We start from the raw sequence: 19,668 nt of genomic DNA, 5'->3' as shown, positions 1-19,668 counted from the left end.
AAAAACAGCTTAAATCATAGAATTTGGGGGTCATTTTGATCCCAAAGTATTATTAACCTCAAAAACCATAATTTACACTCATTTTCAGTCTATTCTGAATACCTCACACCTCACAATATTATTTTTAGTCCTAAAATTTGCACCGAGGTCGCTGTGTGAGTAAGATAAGCGACCCTAGTGGCCGACACAAACACCGGGCCCATCTAGGAGTGGCACTGCAGTGTCACGCAGGATGTCCCTTCCAAAAAACCCTCCCCAAACAGCACATGACGCAAAGAAAAAAAGAGGCGCAATGAGGTAGCTGTGTGAGTAAGATTAGCGACCCTAGTGGCCGACACAAACACCGGGCCCATCTAGGAGTGGCACTGCAGTGTCACGCAGGATGGCCCTTCCAAAAAACCCTCCCCAAACAGCACATGACGCAAAGAAAAAAAGAGGCGCAATGAGGTAGCTGACTGTGTGAGTAAGATTAGCGACCCTAGTGGCCGACACAAACACCGGGCACATCTAGGAGTGGCACTGCAGTGTCACGCAGGATGTCCCTTCCAAAAAACCCTCCCCAAACAGCACATGACGCAAAGAAAAAAAGAGGCGCAATGAGGTAGCTGTGTGAGTAAGATTAGCGACCCTAGTGGCCGACACAAACACCGGGCACATCTAGGAGTGGCACTGCAGTGTCACGCAGGATGTCCCTTCCAAAAAACCCTCCCCAAACAGCACATGACGCAAAGAAAAAAAGAGGCGCAATGAGGTAGCTGTGTGAGTAAGATTAGCGACCCTAGTGGCCGACACAAACACCGGGCCCATCTAGGAGTGGCACTGCAGTGTCACGCAGGATGTCCCTTCCAAAAAACCCTCCCCAATCAGCACATGATGCAAAGAAAAAGAAAAGAAAAAAGAGGTGCAAGATGGAATTATCCTTGGGCCCTCCCACCCACCCTTATGTTGTATAAACAAAACAGGACATGCACACTTTAACCAACCCATCATTTCAGTGACAGGGTCTGCCACACGACTGTGACTGATATGACGGGTTGGTTTGGACCCCCCCCAAAAAAGAAGCAATTAATCTCTCCTTGCACAAACTGGCTCTACAGAGGCAAGATGTCCACCTCATCTTCACCCTCCGATATATCACCGTGTACATCCCCCTCCTCACAGATTATCAATTCGTCCCCACTGGAATCCACCATCTCAGCTCCCTGTGTACTTTGTGGAGGCAATTGCTGCTGGTCAATGTCTCCGCGGAGGAATTGATTATAATTCATTTTAATGAACATCATCTTCTCCACATTTTCTGGATGTAACCTCGTACGCCGATTGCTGACAAGGTGAGCGGCGGCACTAAACACTCTTTCGGAGTACACACTTGTGGGAGGGCAACTTAGGTAGAATAAAGCCAGTTTGTGCAAGGGCCTCCAAATTGCCTCTTTTTCCTGCCAGTATAAGTACGGACTGTGTGACGTGCCTACTTGGATGCGGTCACTCATATAATCCTCCACCATTCTATCAATGTTGAGAGAATCATATGCAGTGACAGTAGACGACATGTCCGTAATCGTTGTCAGGTCCTTCAGTCCGGACAAGATGTCAGCATCAGCAGTCGCTCCAGACTGCCCTGCATCACCGCCAGCGGGTGGGCTCGGAATTCTGAGCCTTTTCCTCGCACCCCCAGTTGCGGGAGAATGTGAAGGAGGAGATGTTGACAGGTCGCGTTCCGCTTGACTTGACAATTTTGTCACCAGCAGGTCTTTCAACCCCAGCAGACCTGTGTCTGCCGGAAAGAGAGATCCAAGGTAGGCTTTAAATCTAGGATCGAGCACGGTGGCCAAAATGTAGTGCTCTGATTTCAACAGATTGACCACCCGTGAATCCTTGTTAAGCGAATTAAGGGCTGCATCCACAAGTCCCACATGCCTAGCGGAATCGCTCCGTGTTAGCTCCTCCTTCAATGCCTCCAGCTTCTTCTGCAAAAGCCTGATGAGGGGAATGACCTGACTCAGGCTGGCAGTGTCTGAACTGACTTCACGTGTGGCAAGTTCAAAGGGCATCAGAACCTTGCACAACGTTGAAATCATTCTCCACTGCACTTGAGACAGGTGCATTCCACCTACTATATCGTGCTCAATTGTATAGGCTTGAATGGCCTTTTGCTGCTCCTCCAACCTCTGAAGCATATAGAGGGTTGAATTCCACCTCGTTACCACTTCTTGCTTCAGATGATGGCAGGGCAGGTTCAGTAGTTTTTGGTGGTGCTCCAGTTTTCTGTACGTGGTGCCTGTACGCCGAAAGTGTCCCGCAATTCTTCTGGCCACCGACAGCATCTCTTGCACGCCCCTGTCGTTTTTTAAAAAATTCTGCACCACCAAATTCAAGGTATGTGCAAAACATGGGACGTGCTGGAATTGGCCCAGATTTAATGCACACACAATATTGCTGGCGTTGTCCGATGCCACAAATCCACAGGAGAGTCCAATTGGGGTAAGCCATTCCGCGATGATCTTCCTCAGTTGCCGTAAGAGGTTTTCAGCTGTGTGCGTATTCTGGAAAGCGGTGATACAAAGCGTAGCCTGCCTAGGAAAGAGTTGGCGTTTGCGAGATGCTGCTACTGGTGCCGCCGCTGCTGTTCTTGCGGCGGGAGTCCATACATCTACCCAGTGGGCTGTCACAGTCATATAGTCCTGACCCTGCCCTGCTCCACTTGTCCACATGTCCGTGGTTAAGTGGACATTGGGTACAGCTGCATTTTTTAGGACACTGGTGACTCTTTTTCTGAGGTCTGTGTACATTTTCGGTATCGCCTGCCTAGAGAAATGGAACCTAGATGGTATTTGGTACCGGGGACACAGTACCTCCAACAAGTCTCTAGTTGGCTCTGCAGTAATGATGGATACCGGAACCACGTTTCTCACCACCCAGGATGCCAAGGCCTCAGTTATCCGCTTTGCAGTAGGATGACTGCTGTGATATTTCATCTTCCTCGCAAAGGACTGTTGAACAGTCAATTGCTTACTGGAAGTAGTACAAGTGGGCTTACGACTTCCCCTCTGGGATGACCATCGACTCCCAGCGGCAACAACAGCAGCGCCAGCAGCAGTAGGCGTTACACGCAAGGATGCATCGGAGGAATCCCAGGCAGGAGAGGACTCGTCAGACTTGCCAGTGACATGGCCTGCAGGACTATTGGCATTCCTGGGGAAGGAGGAAATTGACACTGAGGGAGTTGGTGGGGTGGTTTGCGTGAGCTTGGTTACAAGAGGAAGGGATTTACTGGTCAGTGGACTGCTTCCGCTGTCACCCAAAGTTTTTGAACTTGTCACTGACTTATTATGAATGCGCTGCAGGTAACGTATAAGGGAGGATGTTCCGAGGTGGTTAACGTCCTTACCCCTACTTATTACAGCTTGACAAAGGGAACACACGGCTTGATACCTGTTGTCCGCATTTCTGGTGAAATACCTCCACACCGAAGAGCTGATTTTTTTGGTATTTTCACCTGGCATGTCAACGGCCATATTCCTCCCACGGACAACAGGTGTCTCCCCGGGTGCCTGACTTAAACAAACCACCTCACCATCAGAATCCTCCTGGTCAATTTCCTCCCCAGCGCCAGCAACACCCATATCCTCCTCATCCTGGTGTACTTCAACACTGACATCTTCAATCTGACTATCAGGAACTGGACTGCGGGTGCTCCTTCCAGCACTTGCAGGGGGCGTGCAAATGGTGGAAGGCGCATGCTCTTCACGTCCAGTGTTGGGAAGGTCAGGCATCGCAACCGACACAATTGGACTCTCCTTGTGGATTTGGGATTTCAAAGAACGCACAGTTCTTTGCGGTGCTTTTGCCAGCTTGAGTCTTTTCAGTTTTCTAGCGAGAGGCTGAGTGCTTCCATCCTCATGTGAAGCTGAACCACTAGCCATGAACATAGGCCAGGGCCTCAGCCGTTCCTTGCCACTCCGTGTGGTAAATGGCATATTGGCAAGTTTACGCTTCTCCTCCGACAATTTTATTTTAGGTTTTGGAGTCCTTTTTTTTCTGATATTTGGTGTTTTGGATTTGACATGCTCTGTACTATGACATTGGGCATCGGCCTTGGCAGACGACGTTGCTGGCATTTCATCGTCTCGGCCATGACTAGTGGCAGCAGCTTCAGCACGAGGTGGAAGTGGATCTTGATCTTTCCCTAATTTTGGAACCTCAACTTTTTTGTTCTCCATATTTTATAGGCAGAACTAAAAGGCACCTCAGGTAAACAATGGAGATGGATGGATTGGATACTAGTATACAATTATGGACGGACTGCCACGGTTAGGTGGTATAAAAAAACCACGGTTAGGTGGTATATAATACAATTATGGATGGACGGACTGCCTGCCGAGTGCCGACACAGAGGTAGCCACAGCCGTGAACTACCGCACTGTACACTGGTTGATAAAGAGATAGTAGTATACTCGTAACAACTAGTATGACGACGGTATAAAGAATGAAAAAAAAACCACGGTTAGGTGGTATATATTATAATACAATTATGGTTGGACGGACTGCCTGCCGAGTGCCGACACAGAGGTAGCCACAGCCGTGAACTACCGCACTGTACACTGGTTGATAAAGAGATAGTAGTATACTCGTAACAACTAGTATGACGACGGTATAAAGAATGAAAAAAAAACCACGGTTAGGTGGTATATATTATAATACAATTATGGTTGGACGGACTGCCTGCCGAGTGCCGACACAGAGGTAGCCACAGCCGTGAACTACCGCACTGTACACTGGTTGATAAAGAGATAGTAGTATACTCGTAACAACTAGTATGACGACGGTATAAAGAATGAAAAAAAAACCACGGTTAGGTGGTATATATTATAATACAATTATGGATGGACGGACTGCCTGCCGAGTGCCGACACAGAGGTAGCCACAGCCGTGAACTACCGCACTGTACACTGGTTGATAAAGAGATAGTAGTATACTCGTAACAACTAGTATGACGACGGTATAAAGAATGAAAAAAAAACCACGGTTAGGTGGTATATATTATAATACAATTATGGTTGGACGGACTGCCTGCCGAGTGCCGACACAGAGGTAGCCACAGCCGTGAACTACCGCACTGTACACTGGTTGATAAAGAGATAGTAGTATACTCGTAACAACTAGTATGACGACGGTATAAAGAATGAAAAAAAAACCACGGTTAGGTGGTATATAATACAATTATGGTTGGACGGACTGCCTGCCGAGTGCCGACACAGAGGTAGCCACAGCCGTGAACTACCGCACTGTACACTGGTTGATAAAGAGATAGTAGTATACTCGTAACAACTAGTATGACGACGGTATAAAGAATGAAAAAAAAACCACGGTTAGGTGGTATATATTATAATACAATTATGGTTGGACGGACTGCCTGCCGAGTGCCGACACAGAGGTAGCCACAGCCGTGAACTACCGCACTGTACACTGGTTGATAAAGAGATAGTAGTATACTCGTAACAACTAGTATGACGACGGTATAAAGAATGAAAAAAAAACCACGGTTAGGTGGTATATATTATAATACAATTATGGATGGACGGACTGCCTGCCGAGTGCCGACACAGAAGTAGCCACAGCCGTGAACTACCGCACTGTACACTGGTTGATAAAGAGATAGTAGTATACTCGTAACAACTAGTATGACGACGGTATAAAGAATGAAAAAAAAAACACGGTTAGGTGGTATATAATACAATTATGGTTGGACGGACTGCCTGCCGAGTGCCGACACAGAGGTAGCCACAGCCGTGAACTACCGCACTGTACACTGGTTGATAAAGAGATAGTAGTATACTCGTAACAACTAGTATGACGACGGTATAAAGAATGAAAAAAAAACCACGGTTAGGTGGTATATATTATAATACAATTATGGATGGACGGACTGCCTGCCGAGTGCCGACACAGAGGTAGCCACAGCCGTGAACTACCGCACTGTACTGTGTCTGCTGCTAATATAGACTGGTTGATAAAGAGATAGTATACAATACTACTAATATACTGGTGGTCAGGCACTGGTCACCACTAGTCACACTGGCAGTGGCACTCCTGCAGCAAAAGTGTGCACTGTTTAATTTTAATATAATATTATTTATCATGTACTCCTGGCTCCTGCTATAACAACCTGCAGTGCTCCCCAGTCTCCCCCACAATTATAAGCTTTATATACAATACATTGATGTGCAGCACACTGGGCTGAGCAGTGCACACAGACTGAGTCACTGTGTGACTGTGTATCGTTTTTTTCAGGCAGAGAACGGATATATTAAATAAAACAAACAACTGCACTGTCTCTGGTGGTCACTGGTCACTGTGGTCGTCAGTCACTAAACTCTGTCTGCACTCTCTTCTAATCTACAGTATCACAGCAATCTCTCTCTCTCTCTTCTAAATCTAATCTAAATGGAGAGGACGCCAGCCACGTCCTCTCCCTATCAATCTCAATGCACGTGTGAAAATGGCGGCGACGCGCGGCTCCTTATATAGAATCCGAGTCTCGCGAGAATCCGACAGCGTCATGATGACGTTCGGGCGCGCTCGGGTTAACCGAGCAAGGCGGGAAGATCCGAGTCGCTCGGACCCGTGAAAAAAAAAGTGAAGTTCGTGCGGGTTCGGATTCAAAGAAACCGAACCCGCTCATCTCTAATTTTAGTGAGTAACTTATAATCAAGATTTAACAATGAGATCGGGCGATATGATCCAGGCTGGGACAGATCTCTACCTGGTTTAGGAAGGACTTTAAGGACAGCAGTATTAAAATGTCTGGGAAGAGTGTCAGAGGACAAAATCGCATTTAGTACAGACACTAGAGTGTCCCCTATGCGGGGTAAAAGGATTTTATAAAAATCGGCGCTAAAGCCATCAGGGCCCGGTGCTTTATCTCTGCCAAATTGACCAATGACACTCTGGACTTCTTCCAATGAGATCGGATCAAGCAATGATTGTACCATGGAGGGTTGAAGTTGGGGGATAGGAAGAGTGTCCCAAAACTCCTTGGGCCATGGTGGAGGGGTGGGTTCCGTGGAGGGGGAGGGATGTGGTGTTGAGGAGTATAAATCGTTATAGTAAGATTTCATTATCTCCGAGATTTCCTGGTTGTTTGTAGTTAATGCGCCAGTGGTGGTGCGTAAGGGATGGGTGACCATGGGAGGTCGGGAACCAGTAAGAAGAGTCGTTAGCAATTTTCCAGTTCTATTGCCAAACTTATAAAACCTGTGATTCACTGAAAAGGAGAACCTATTACCCATGGAAGACATAAATTCATCGAAATGTGTTTTGGCCTCCAAATAAAGGAGACGGTTGTGTGGAGTAGGAGAGGATTTGTATTGCTGATAGGCCGTTGACAGGGGCCTCTGGAACTCTAGGTACTTAGAGGCGTATTTCTTGTTAGTGGCGGAGACATAGGATATTATATCACCTCGGAGAACCGACTTTGCGGTCATCCAAAATAATATAGGATCCTCATCTAAATGGGATGAATTATTAGTCTTATAGGATTCCCAAGAAGCTTCCAGTCTTTGTTGAAATTTCAGGGAGTTGGCTAGATATGTAGGGAATCTCCACAATTTGGGAGATGAGGGAGCGTCTGGAAAGTGAAGGGTCGCTGTGACTAGAGCATGGTCCGACAGAGATATTGCCTCGATTTGAGAGTCGGATATATGTGGTAGAAGAGAATGGGATAATAAAATGTCTATCCTAGACAATGTATGATGGGCCGCAGAGAGGCAGGTGTATTCTTTGTCTGTGGGGTGTAAGGCTCTCCAAATATCTACTACCTGCAGTCTTTCAGCCAGCAGGGGTACCCCGAATTTGGGCAATGAGAGAGGTCTTGCTGGTGGGTGTGATCTGTCTAGGTAGGAGGAGGAGATAAGGTTGAAATCCCCACTGAGTATCAAGGGATCTGTGAGGAAGGGAGTCAGTTTGGCCAGTAAGGACTGAAAAAATTTCTTAGAATAGACGTTAGGTGCATATACATTACACATTGAATAAACTCTACCATGTATCTTAACAGATAGTATCACATAACGACCCTCAGGATCAGCCACAGTGGACAGAACTTCCGCCGGGATAGAACGTTTGATCAATATAGCAACACCTCTGGCTTTAGAATTGAAAGAGGCAAACCCCAATACTCGCCAATTCAAAGCATTTAGTTTTGCCGTCTCCTCTGAAGTCAGGTGTGTTTCCTGGAGGAACGCCAGGTCTACCCGTTGTTTATTAAGATAGAGAAGTATTTTCCGTCTCTTTGCTGGGGAATTAAAGCCCCCAACATTCCAGGATCCTACCGTCAGGTCAGCCATATGTCAGAGGAAAAGGCAAAACAGATGCGTTCTTTACCACCTTCACAAGAAACAGCGACATAATCACAACCTGATGGATGGGGGGTGGGGAAGTGGGGGGTGGAGAGAGACAAAACAAGAGAAGAAAAAGGGAGATAGGAGGCAATCGTGAGTAACAGGCCGTACAATCGTAGAAGTACAATTTTAAAAGTCACTAATATGCCAGTGGCCAGTGACCTCCGGTCAGCAAACATGAGCAAGCACCAGTGATGGTGTACCCGCGCCTGAGTATACAGTGATGGGCACTAGCAGGAAAGGAGGATCCCCTCCCCACCGCCATAATTCTATTATCTATACCCACCCAGCATCCCTCAAAAAATAAGCAGGGTAACAGCATATTCCTAAAAACAACAGCTCTTGGGTGAAATGTAGTGAGTCGAGTAATGTAAAGAATATATGGGAAGGATTACAAATAAGTAAACATAACCACGGAAGTCCATGATAATGGGGGAGTCCCCAGCATATGCAAGTAACATGATAAACAATTATAGAACATTTTTTTTTTTTTTTTCTTTCTTGTTTTGTATATATGTAATCATATCGAAGCTATAATGAAGCCGAATCAAATATAGAACGGCAGCAGTCACTATGAGGGTGGTCTTCTGTATGCCGGCGGTCGGGCTCCCGGCGCTCAGTATACCGGCGCCGGGAGCCGGACCGCCGGCATACCGACACTTATTTTCCCTCGTGCCGGCATACCGACACTTATTTTCCCTCGTGGGGGTCCACGACCCCCATAGAGGGAGAATAAAATAGTGTGGCGCGCGTAGCGCGCCACCGTGCCCGTAGCGTGGCGAGCGCAGCGAGCCCGCAAGGGGCTCATTTGCGCTCGCCACACTGTCGGTCAGCCGGCGGTCGGGCTCCCGGTGCCGGTATGCTGGGCGCCGGGAGCCCGACCGCCGGCCAGCCGTAGTGAACCCCACTATGATGCAAGAGATCATTAGCAAAAAGAACCAGCACTGATCAGAAGATATGATGGAATCGCAGGGGGAAAACCTGTATATTACAATCCAGCAGCCGCCGAAGGGAGATCTGTAATATCTGTGGCGTCTTCTCTAGAGATATTACGGAGGTAGGCCACTGCGTCTGCGGGTGATAGAAAATCTTTGTGGGAGGTACCCTCATAAATGCGTAAGCGTGCGGGGTAGAGTAATCCAAACTTGCGGCCCTCGGACACAAGTTGAGTGCAAATAGGTGAAAACGCTTTACGGGCCCGGGTCAGTTCCACCGAATAGTCCTGGAATATGAAAAGCTTGTTACCCTCCCATTGGATATCTTTCATTTTTCGGGATGCAGACCAGAATGCCATTTTATGAAGGTAGTTTAGACAGCGAAATAGTGTTACCCGTGGACGCGGTCTGGCGGGGGTGGGGACAGGGCCCACACGATGGACCCTCTCAATAACTAGATCACTGCAGTCTCGTTCTATGCCCAAAAGTGTAGGCAGGGTGACACGTACAAAATGAGCTAGTGCTGTGCCCTTAAGTGACTCTGGTAAACCCACCAATCTGATATTATTTCTTCTTGAGCGATTTTCCATATCATCTAGCTTATTCCATATTTGATAATTCTCTGTGGTAAGAGATTTTACTGAGTGATGCAGTCCCTCAATATCATGGGTTGCAGCTTGCAGCTGGGATTCAGTGTGAGTGACTCTCTGCTGTAAGTGCTGCAGCTGTGTAGTGATATCAGTGACAGCCTGTGATAACAGAGGGGCCATGGTTGCCTTTATTGCTGCCACTACATCTCCATACGTTACAGGGGCTTCAGGGTCACGGCATACCTGTGATCCTGTGATGTCTGTCCCCTCGGCCGCAACTTTTTTGGAGGCTGGGGAGGTGACTTCAGGGCCGGCGCCAGGCGCCATGTTGGTTCCCGCGCGGCGCTTTTCCAGCCTCGCATTTACGCCTGCCGGAGCCTGTGCAGCCGCGGCCATGGGCGTCACATAGCGATCCATGCTGACCGCTGAATTTGCAGAGGGTATGCCGGGTGATGTAGAGGCTGTATCAGCCTTGAAAAGGTTAGTTGCGGTGGGCGGCGGGACGGAGCTCCTGCAGCGTGCGGCTCACTCCATGGGTCCCGGAACCGGAAGTCCTCATAAGATTGTTTTTTTATTTTTTTTTATTTAGTATAGTTTAAAAAGTATTTTTTTTAAATATTATGTTATGCATTTCCAAAGAATGGATCTCCTATTCAAAAACTGGGGGACACACTGGGGAGGCGCGTCACATGTGATCTGACCATGCAAGTTAAGTGGTTAGATCAACTCTGTGAATCAGGGACTAATTCAGATTTGGATGCAATGCCAATATTCACACAACTGAGTGAATATTGGTAGACCGTGCATGCGCCAAGATTGCACTGCACAGACGTCAAAGTACTTTTGCAATGCCACTTGCAGGGAGAATTTAAACTCAGAGTGATTGACAGGAAGGGAACATTTGGGGGTAGAGACGAGATGTGTTGGCAAAAATGCAGACTTGTCATGAACATTTTCATGTATCTGAATTCAGCTGAGATTAGGTACGTAGAGAAACATAATGCCATTGTCGCCAATGCCATGTCCATTCTGCAGGAAAATAGACTCACTGGGGGAGTCGAAGTTCCTCGCTATTGCATCGATGCTTCATATGTGTATGCAGTTGCTGAGGACTTTGCAATGGTGCTGTGGGTGCCTCTATTCTTCTCTGGGCCGCTGCTTTATGTTTGATGATTAGGGATCTATTCAATTGATCCGACAAATCGGAGAAACATCTTTTTCCGACTTTTTTAGGTTGAATTTGGATTCAACCTATTCAAATCATTTGCCGTTTTTCCGACTTGTTGGTAATTCCGACTTGTCGGAATACACGTTAATTGGCGAATTAGCCGTGGATCCATGTACAGTATATTGTCGAGTTTGCTGGCATTTTCAACAGGTTTTTGGCCCATTTTCGACAATGCCGATTCGACTTGTCGGATCGGCATTGTCGAAAACATGCTAAATCTGTCGGAAGTTCCATAAATTGAGTAGTGCAGTGTCAGATCCTCTCCATCGGAGAGGATCCGACACCAATTGAATAGACCCCTTAGAATGTCTACAAAATTACAGCTGTGTAGGTTTTTGCATACAAATCTATTTCAGGCCGACTATGCCCTTTATTAAAATGGCCTAATTTGAGTGGGATCTCACTAGCAACAAAATGGCTGTCATCAGAATCATCTATAAAGTAATAGTTTCTGAATAAAGCATGTTATATGTTGATGGGACTGGTCTTAAAATGGGTTCGGTATATGTTACCGCTGCACGGGATGCTGAATGTCAGTATACCGTCATCGGTATCCAGAGCGGTAGAATGTTGGCTGTGGGCGTGCGCAGTGAAGCCCTTTGCGGGCTCCGCTCACCACAGGTTCTATTCTACCTCAATGGGTGTCATGGACACCAAGATAGGGGGAATCCCTTACCTAACCAGTATACTTGGGCAGTATGGTGTCCCCTTTGGGATCCTGGCATTGGTATTGTGACAACCAGGATCCTGACGAGCGGTATGCTAACCGCATACCCTTTAAATGACACCTCATAGCTTCAGGGATCACACATGCCTGCAGTAATAGTAACCAATAAGAAGCAGTCTTCACTACTTACAGGATTCCCTGTTGGATACTATGGGGTAAATTTACTAACATTCGTATTTTCCCGTTTCAGGTCAAAGTTCAATCACGAATGACATCGAAAGTGTAAAACTGCAACTTTTTGAATTTGTTACGACGGATTTACTAAGCTGCCGTATTCGGGTTTTTCTTTTGTTCCGATGTCGATGTCATTCGTGTTTTTTTTTTTTTTTTTTTTTACGGCAGTGATTAGCAAAACACTGCCGACCTTTTTACAATGAATCTCGGCCGCATCTGTGTGATCCGTGCTGGGGTTAATTTTTTTTTTTTTTTTTTTAAATTAAACACTGTAAAATCCTTAAAAAAAATTGCGTGGGGTCCCCCCTCCTAAGCATAACCAGCCTCGGGCTCTTTGAGCCGATCCTGGTTGCAGAAATATGGGTAAAAAAATGACAGGGGTTCCCCCATATTTAAGCAACCAGCATCGGGCTCTGCGCCTGGTCCTGGTTCCAAAAACACGGGGGACAAAAAGAGTAGGGGTCCAACGTATTTTTAAAACCAGCACCGGGCTCCACTAGCTGGACAGATAATGCCACAGCCGGGGGTCACTTTGATATAGTGCCCTGCGGCCGTGGCATCAAAAATCCAACTAGTCACCCCTGGCCGGGGTACCCTGGGGGAGTGGGGACCCCTTCAATCAAGGGGTCCCCCCCCCAGCCACCCAAGGGCCAGGGGTGAAGCCCGAGGCTGTCCCCCCCCATCCAATGGGCTGCGGATGGGGAGGCTGATAGCCTTTTGTGATAATGAAAAGATATTGTTTTTAGTAGCAGTACTACAAGGCCCAGCAAGCCTCCCCCGCATGCTGGTACTTGGAGAACCACAAGTACCAACATGCGACGGAAAAACGGGCCCGCTGGTACCTGTAGTACTACTACTAAAAAAATACCCAAAAAAAGACAAGACACACACACACCGTGAAAGTAAAGATTTATTACATACATGCACACAAACATACATACATACTTACCTTATGTTCACACGCAGGTCGGTCCTCTTCTCCAGTAGAATCCAAGGGGTACCTGTTGAATAAATTCTACTCACCAGATCGCGGGTCCCAGGCTCCTCGGGGCATCCATTTGTAATCCACGTACTTGCATAAAATAAGAAAACGGAAAGCCGAGCCACGAACTGAAAGGGGCCCCATGTTTTCACATGGGACTCCTTTCCCGAATGCCAGAAACCCACTCTGACTGATGTCTAAGTGGGTTTCTTCAGCCAATCATGGAGCGCCACGTTGTAGCACTCTCCTGATCGGCTGTGTGCTCCTGTACTGTATGACAGGCGGCACACGGCAGTGTTACAATGTAGCGCCTATGCGCTCCATTGTAACCAATGGTGGGAACTTTCTGCTCAGCGGTGACGTCACTTTAGGTCAACCGCAGGGCAGAAAGTTCCCACCATTGGTTACAATGGAGCGCATAGGCGCTACATTGTAACACTGCCGTGTGCCGCCTGTCATACAGTACAGGAGCACACAGCCGATCAGGAGAGTGCTACAACGTGGCGCTCCATGATTGGCTGAAGAAACCCACTTAGACATCAGTCAGAGTGGGTTTCTGGCATTCGGGGAAAGGAGTCCCATGTGAAAACATGGGGCCCCTTTCAGTTCGTGGCTCGGCTTTCCGTTTTCTTATTTTATGCAAGTACGTGGATTACAAATGGATGCCCCGAGGAGCCTGGGACCCGCGATCTGGTGAGTAGAATTTATTCAACAGGTACCCCTTGGATTCTACTGGAGAAGAGGACCGACCTGCGTGTGAACATAAGGTAAGTATGTATGTATGTTTGTGTGCATGTATGTAATAAATCTTTACTTTCACGGTGTGTGTGTGTCTTGTCTTTTTTTGGGTATTTTTTTAGTAGTAGTACTACAGGTACCAGCGGGCCCGTTTTTCCGTCGCATGCTGGTACTTGTGGTTCTCCAAGTACCAGCATGCGGGGGAGGCTTGCTGGGCCTTGTAGTACTGCTACTAAAAACAATATCTTTTCATTATCACAAAAGGCTATCAGCCTCCCCATCCGCAGCCCATTGGATGGGGGGGGACAGCCTCGGGCTTCACCCCTGGCCCTTGGGTGGCTGGGGGGGGGACCCCTTGATTGAAGGGGTCCCCACTCCCCCAGGGTACCCCGGCCAGGGGTGACTAGTTGGATTTTTGATGCCACGGCCGCAGGGCACTATATCAAAGTGACCCCCGGCTGTGGCATTATCTGTCCAGCTAGTGGAGCCCGGTGCTGGTTTTAAAAATACGGGGGACCCCTACTCTTTTTGTCCCCCGTATTTTTGGAACCAGGACCAGGCGCAGAGCCCGATGCTGGTTGCTTAAATATGGGGGAACCCCTGTCAATTTTTTCCCCATATTTCTGCAACCAGGATCGGCTCAAAGAGCCCGAGGCTGGTTATGCTTAGGAGGGGGGACCCCACGCAATTTTTTTTTATAAAATAACAACTTTCCCACCCCTTCCCACTGATATACATGCACGGATCTCATGGATCCCTGCATGCCTATCCAATCACGGAAAAAAAAAAGCAGGTCTGTTTTTTTTAGCACTTTTTTACGAGTTGTAATTTTTCACGGCAGTGTTTTTTTTTTTTTTGCTTTGCACTTCTTAGTAAATTACCGAGATTCATACTTAAACAGCCGCGTTTTGACCGATGGTGTATTCATTCGTAATTTTTTTCTTGGACTTGCAAAAAATTACGAATGCCCTCATCACTGCCGTGATTATTGCTTAGTAAATTACCGAGATGACACTTTGATGAAAAAACGGCATCTCGGTCAAAATCGGGAGCTTAGTAAATTTACCCCTATGACAGCAGTCATAGGCTGTCCAAAGAGGGAACTTGGATAAAACAGAAGATTAACAAAAACAACAACTACAACTCAACTGCTTCTTCCTCTGTCAAGTGAGAAATTCCACCTATGGGCCACATACTTGTAGCAGACATGTCCCTGGGTATCATGGTCACCTATGGGCCACACACTTGTAGCAGCCATGTCACTGGGTATCATGGTAGTTCTACCACTGGATTCCACAAAAGTGCAGTTCAACCATTTCTACAGCTTACCAACTCTGTTATTAGACATCCGTGATTCCCTCACCCATGGAAAAAATCTAAGCTGGACATACTGTATACAGGTTAGCCTGGCAGAGTTAGATGCAAGGGTAGGTTCTAAGTACCTCAACTGATGGACCAAATCATTTTTGCTTGAGTTGGAGACAGCTTTGTCTCCACAGACCAATATTATGCAATTATATGAGAATTGCATAATTTTGGCCACTTACTTGCCAGACAATTGTTATATGCCACAGAGAGCCCCATTAGTCATGCCCCTTTGTATGCCGGTCTCATAGCCCCTAAGACAGGGAAATGTATGTGCTATAAACATTGAGAATGTCAGCAATAAAAAGGGGAGCAACGTGATGTCAAACCCGGCATGCTGACATGGTGTTAATGCAATGTAAAGCATTGTAAATATGTTGGCTTTAAAACTTTAAATATGATGGTAAAACATCATATTTAAAGTTCTGAAGCTGACCTGGTTACAGTGCTTTACATTACATTACTACCATGTTGGCATGCTGTCCCTTCTCATTGTCAACATCCTCAATCTTGATCATTTGAATACATCCCCTCAGTCATGCCCTTCTATACGCTTCTGAGCCCCCTCTTGACCTTATATGCCTGCCCAGATCCCACCTCATGTCCTTATATATAAGTACAAAGCACTCTTCATGTCCTTATGTGCCTGTTAAGAGCCCCCCATGTTACGTAATTCATAGAAAAGTCATCCTGTTGACCATGTCTGTCTCACCCTACACCATGCACTGAGTCCAATGAATGTCTCATCGATTCTGGTGAGCAGTGCGGGCTGAAGGGATGTCCAGCACAGCAGATATGTCACTGGGATGAGTCAATAATTTATCACCTTCAGACTCTATTCAGAGGTGTCTGGAGCTCCACTGCAGTCCGAGATAAGGGGTAGATTTAAGCAGGCAGTGGGTCATAGTTTGGCTGCCCCTGCTATAGACACTTGGAAGGGGTAGAGCATAAGCCTTCCCTTCTTTAGTGAACCCTCCAAAAGCATCACACATCATCAGCTCCCTCTCCTGTTCTGTGTGGTTAACCATTAATGACTAATGGTTTTTAATCATCAGAAGGCAATCATTGATGGTTAAACAGTCTATAGTGCTGAATGTCTATGAATCATCTAGCATCAGACTTCCAAAGCTGAGGTTTACCACTGGTGAACATTTATTGATAGTCACTATCCATTGATGTACTGTATGACTGTCATCCGGGGGGGGGGGGGGGGGGGCTGTAGGTTTGTGATACTATGGATGGAGGTAATGATGGAGAGTGTAAATATGTGAAGAGTTGAAAGGCATCCTCTGTCTCAAGGGGGACCTGGGAGGCATATGTGATGGTAGAAAGGACGGGTGTTATATTTGAAAATAGAATAGTGTGGAGTCATACTGTATTTGACTAGCAGAGTGTTCTGGGCATAAGTGAAAGGGGAGAGTACTGGGAATACATACAAAATCCTGGTTGTTAGGATGCCGATGGTCACATGACCAACAGCGGCATTTCAACACTGAAGATCCCGACATCAGAGGGGGTAAGTATTTCTAAATCCCTCCATCTCCTACCCTAACCTTAATTCTCCAGGGGTGGTGGCTATGGCTAACCCTGTGAGGGTTACGGATACTGCTAAAACTTGGCGGCTGGTGGCTAGGGTAATCAACCCCCGAGGGTGTAGCCCTAGCCCCCCTTAATGGCTAACCCTAACCCTCACCCCCAGGGCCTAACCTAACCCTGAACCCAATACTCACCTTTGGGATGTCGGCTGCCGTGATCCGGCTCCGGTCTCCTGAGCTCCTGAGTGGTGTTGGGATTCTGGTGTCGGTCATATGACCGCTGGCACCCAACAGTCGGGATGCTTAACGCATCCCATATACTATAACTCTGCAATATCAACATCCACCCACACATCATTTCCAACACCATACAGTTGCTCAGAGGTCCAATGGTGCATCTTTTTATGTAAGCAGCAGATAAGAGATGCCATCAGTGGTCATCTCTGTACAAATCCACATTAGAGTCATTAACATATTTTATCAGATCCTCTGCATGCGAAAAACTCAGTTGCAAATGCAACTGTGTCCACCTCAGAATTAGGCCAATAATTCCACAAATGGACAAGTCTTTATCTTCAATAACATCAGCCCGCTGTCTGAAAAACTGTTGGAGATATCAATATGACCATTTAAGTTATAGATTGTTCTATCCCAACTCTTTTCACAAATGATGACAGAGTAGACAAGCATGAGATGAAGAATGGAAAAAGTAATGTGCTCAGACATCACACCAATGCCCTTGCACTACTTAACCTGTGAACCTTCTTTTTAGATGTAAGGTCACTATTTCAAAAAATACTTCAACACAGTCATCTAATTGTTTTTGAAATTTGAACTATGCTGTTTTTACTTTATGATGGCCATAAATTGGAGATAAACTGTAGATCTCTCTTGGACTGAAACATCATTATCACATTGAGGAATGGTTAATGTGGTCAGATCAATTAACTGGGCATGCATTTAATGATCTTATGACGTTTATAGTTATTTATCTATCACCTTTTACTTAACTATGTCTTCAAGGTAAATCATTGAAAACAGTAATCAATAAAAACATTTCCTTATCTATAAATTACTATTTTATAGTGCTTAACAAGGAGTTTTGCTTCATCAGAAACCTTTTAAATTAACAGCAATCTAAGCAAGTGAAAGTTTCATACTATTGTTGGTTCATTGTTTATAAAGATGGGGATATTTTTTTGAATGGTCATCTTTAAATAAATTTGGATTTGGCATTAATTGAAATGTATTATTATTATTATTATTATTATTATTATTATTACAAAAAAATTTGAGTGTATACAAAACAATTTTATTTTATTTTGTTTTAAATTAATCTTTTTGCCAATCCATCATCATCATCATCAATCCATCATCAACCCTGAAGTAACAAGTATAGGATTTACCAAATGCAATGGGGTAACTAAAATGGTGCACGGCCTACATCACAAAACATACCCAGAAAGACTAAAAAATGTCAATACTGTATGTATAGTATGGAACAGAGAAGGAAACATGATAGATACTTTTAAATATATCAAGTGTTTTAACAAGATCCAGGAGGGAAACATTCTTCAAAAAAAAGAGAAGTATTAGAACAAGAGGACATGCACTGAAACTGGAGGGAGGTAGGATCAGGGAAAATTTGAGGGGAAAATACTTCACAGAAAGAGTATTGGACTAGCCTCCCATCAGAGGTGATAGAGGCTAAGACAGTAGAGCGATTTAAACATGCATGGGAAAGACATAAGGATATCCTTGCAAATAAATAAGGATCAAATAGGGTTTGAGGTAAAAATATGTTAAAAAAGTGGCAGACTAGATTGGCCAAGTATTTCTAATCTGCCGTCACATTCTATGTTTCTATGTTTTAGTTCAGACTGCAATCATTGCCATAGAGAGCCCAGCCGAGCCCCAGGAAAAAGGGTGGGGGGGGGGGAGGGAACATGACTTAAAACAGGGTTGTGACAACAGCCTTTACTATTAAAATATTAATAATTTGCTTTCTATGTGCAGCACCATCTTCCCAAAGATATCACCAGGAAGATGGTGTGCTTACACCAGCAACAGCACAGGTATACTGGGGGGTGGGGGTGGGGAATGGACCCAGGCCCCCTCCAGGCCCCACCAGCAGCTGAGCCCAGGTAATTTGTAGCTGACCCCCCTCCTGCCTGCAACACTAAAAGAAAGTATTGGCTAGATACCACAGCTATCTATCTATCTATCTATCTATCTATCTATCTATCTATCTATCTATCTATCTATCTGGCACTCCGCAAATTGCTCCAAATAACTTGCTTGCATGCCCTCCTAGGGGATAGAACATCCCATACACTATACAGAAAAGAAGGCGGCACTCCAAATCTTGTTAATAGTGAAGAACACAATGTTTAATCAAAGTTTTGGGGTCCATCCTGATGATGGGGTTATAGCAGCCAAATCATTGATTGATTAAACACTGTGCTCTTCACTATCAACAAGTGATGACTTGACTTTTTCTATCTTTTTCTATCTCTATCTATTCATACTGTTGTATTGTAGGTTTGTAAGCCAGACTCAGGGTTGACTGACAGCATATACAAATTCAAAAGACACATCCTTAACAACAGAGGCTGGCTGACCGAAACCATGGAGCAAGTACATTACACTGGCCAGTAGTACATAACCATTGTCCCATCCTTTAAGATGGTTTTGCTTACAAAATATTTATGGGAACAAACATAATGCAACAAAAAAATTCTATGCATAAAACTGTTACAAAAATGCATGTAATGTAAAAGTATATACAGTACACACAAAGACTACTGTAATCTTGGCTCAGATTCATCAGAAAATTAACATTGTAACATTCTTAAATTAAAAACTGAATTTGTTTGCATACGATCCCAAATAAAAGAATAAAACAAACTACAGACAAATGAATAAATAACTTCAGTTACTGAAGACTGTTCACATACAGTAGTTAAAGATATTATCAGTGACCTTTCACAAGCAATTT

The sequence above is a fragment of the Pseudophryne corroboree genome, chromosome 2, assembly GCF_028390025.1.
Source record: "Pseudophryne corroboree isolate aPseCor3 chromosome 2, aPseCor3.hap2, whole genome shotgun sequence".
NCBI classification, from domain to species: Eukaryota; Metazoa; Chordata; class Amphibia; order Anura; family Myobatrachidae; genus Pseudophryne; species Pseudophryne corroboree.
This window is presented reverse-complemented; position numbering follows the sequence as displayed.